Genomic DNA, 3077 nt, shown 5'->3' on the forward strand with positions numbered 1-3077 from the left:
GTGAGACAGGGTCTCTCTTGCCTAGGCTAGAGCACAGTGGCATCATCACAGCTCACTACAGCCTCAAACTCCTGAGCCCAAGCAATCCTCCTACCTCAGCCTCCCAAGTAGCTGGGATTAAAGGAGCGTGCCACCGAGCCTGGCTAATTTCATTTCATTTTATTTTTTTAGAGATGGGGTCTCCCTGTGTTCCCCAGGCTGGTCTCCAACTCCTGGCCTCAAGCAGTTCTTCCACCTTGGCCTCCCAAAGTGCTAGGATCGCCAGCGTGAGAGCCGCTGTGCCCGGCCTTTGCCACCTGTCTTGACGATTAAAACAGAAAGAATTAGGGGAAAGCTTCTAGGGGAAGCTCCAAGTGGCAGGATTATTTTCTTTCATGTATCCCACCCATTAACCAGGTGTGTGTGTGGGGGGATTGTGGAGGTGGAGGTTGTGCACACACTGAGCTGTCTGGCTAGAGAATGCTAAATGCTTCCTATCAATGAAATACCAGGAGAATAGACCCTAAAGACCAAGAATCGGGCAAAGGAGACAGCAGTGGAGAAGGCAGGCATACTCAGGTTTGACTTTTACCACTTAATAGGTGTGGACTTGGGCAAGTCAATTGGTTGCACTTAGGTAGTATTTCCTCCTCCCCGATATAGAGAAGATGACACCTACTTCCTGGGATCATTGTAGGGACTGAGTAGGGGTCGTGGCACTTCGGAGGCACTCGATTGATGTTGCATTCCCCTCTTCTGCTTACTAAACAAAGCTTACTAAGAAATCTAAAAATGATCACCTCCTACCACGATGCTGCTTTGTTCAATAGCCTTCCCAGGTATTTCACAGCAAATTTATCACTTCCATGAACTAATATTCTAACTCCATAAGACTTTAGTTTATTCTAACTTTACTAAGTTTGGTGGCTTCACGTGGGTATGTTTGGTCATTCCGAAGTTTGCTCTACAAAAGCAGGAACAGTGTCCCTCCTATTCAATTTGCATCCCAGCTCCAAGCTCAGAGCTTGGCACATAATAGGCTTTTATGAAATATTAGAGTGAATAAAATAAATGAAATGAACATATAAGCTGCACCCACTCCAAACATGGAGAAAAGCCAACAGCAAGGCCTTCAGAACTTCTGTTCATCTCTATTCCCTACTCTTCTCAATTCAAAAACAAAAGACTGAGGCAAACCTCAGCTACGATAAAGAAAGGAAACCGTGTCTCTGCCACATTTCTCAAAAGCACTGTTCCCAGTGCCCAGCTACTCTCTTGCAGGCAGATACCTGTGTAACCATGAAGCCTCTACTTGTCAACTTTGTCTTGAAAATAAAGGTATGGTAGAAAGAGCTAGAAATTTGAAGACGCAGTATTAGTTCTAGTTCTAGACACATGAACACTTGGGTAAATCACGTTATCTCTGTCAATACCATTTTTTCCCATTTGTGAAATGGGGAGAAATCTTCCCTGCATCAAGCATATACCTTATTGGTTCACTGTGGGAGAGAATGAGATGAGATATGCAAACAAGCTAGAACACTGTAAAGCTCTATAAAAAGATAGCAAACTGTTACAATTATTAACATGTGTTTAGAAGTGAGGCTGAGGGCGCTGCTAGGAGAGCCAGCATGAGCAGGAGGGGAGGCGCCATCATCAGTCGGGAACTTACAATCTGCTAGAACCAACCAATGTGAACATACTCTTATTTGCTGACTCTGTGCCCTGTCTGCAATTCCTCTTCAGTAAAACCTCAGGCCCAAATCATCCCAGGAAGACAGCCAGAATTAAGAACACGTTCTAAGACTTCCAGGTTAGTGTATTCTAGTTGGATATGAAAAATGACACTTGTAACTTGCATGAGGATTCTTGATGTTACTTTAAAAACAGATTGTTTTTTAAAGTATTTTTAGATATCCGCCCTCAAAAGTCTTGTTTAGATTGTTGTTTTAGACTTTCTATGAAGAAAGAGAGTGCTGAGGGAAATTTTGAGCCTAACACTTGTCTCAAAAGAGAAAAAATTCTAAACCTAAAGTATGAAATTACCAAAATCTTATTCTATTGATTTATTCTTCAATAGTACAGTTTAGTGGCATGCTTGATCCAACTAACACTGACTCACACATGCCAATTGTGTGTATATGTTCCCAATTCCACTTTCATCAATGTTGGTAGTGGGAAAATTTACACCATAGAAATTGGCAAGCTAACAAATCAGGGTTTGTTTTTCCCCCCCCAAGAACCAGTGGTTAAACATTTACCAGCACAACACTGTTTCGTGATTCTCCTCATGTCAAGTTGTTTAATCTCTCTAAGGTCAAGTTGTTCCTCAATGTCTGAAATTCCTTCTTCTACAATCACATTTCTAAGTCTTTTCCTAATTAATTTAAGATTTCTATTTTCTAAATTGGTTAAGTTCAAAAAATTGGTCTAGAAAACAGATGCAACCATTTTTACTTTCCGTAAATCTTCTTTCTTCTTACTTTTCCTCTTGTATTTTCCATTCTTGCTGAACTGTCAAAATTATCTACTCTTCTTGCTCCTACACATTATCCTCATCCAGGCTTTCCTTCCTGAGACTTTCCCCTCAAACGAGCACAGCAAAACTAAATGCCCAAAATAGAAACAGATTTCAGATCCTTTTGTTTGTCATGCAAATAGCCAGCGCTTAAAAATTATTTGGGGAATTACAAGTGAATGAAAGGATGTATTTTTATTTGCTTTATATTTCATATGCACCCACATTTTGCCATCTTTCTTATCTAGGAAATTTCTTGGAGGGAAGAGACCATCTTGTGGATTGGCTATAACATAGTAATAAACCTAGTTAGTCACTCACATTCAAGCCCTCCTCATTAACAATGACAGAGGTATTTGTGAAACTGATGTCAGTTGAAGTCTCCTCATTGTAAGTATGATCTGGCCTTTTTACCAATTGGAAAACTTGATTCATATTTCCTAGCTATTACTTGGATAAGTTATGTAGACTCCTTTGGCCTCAGTTTTCTGTAAAATGGGGGGAACAACAAGAGTAATATCCATTTTGCAGAACTATTCTGAAGGTTAGTGATAATAGTCATACAGCGCCTGGTATAGTA

This window comes from Propithecus coquereli, unplaced genomic scaffold (assembly GCF_000956105.1).
Source record: "Propithecus coquereli isolate 6110/MARCELLA unplaced genomic scaffold, Pcoq_1.0 Scaffold185, whole genome shotgun sequence".
In the NCBI taxonomy this organism is placed as follows: Eukaryota; Metazoa; Chordata; class Mammalia; order Primates; family Indriidae; genus Propithecus; species Propithecus coquereli.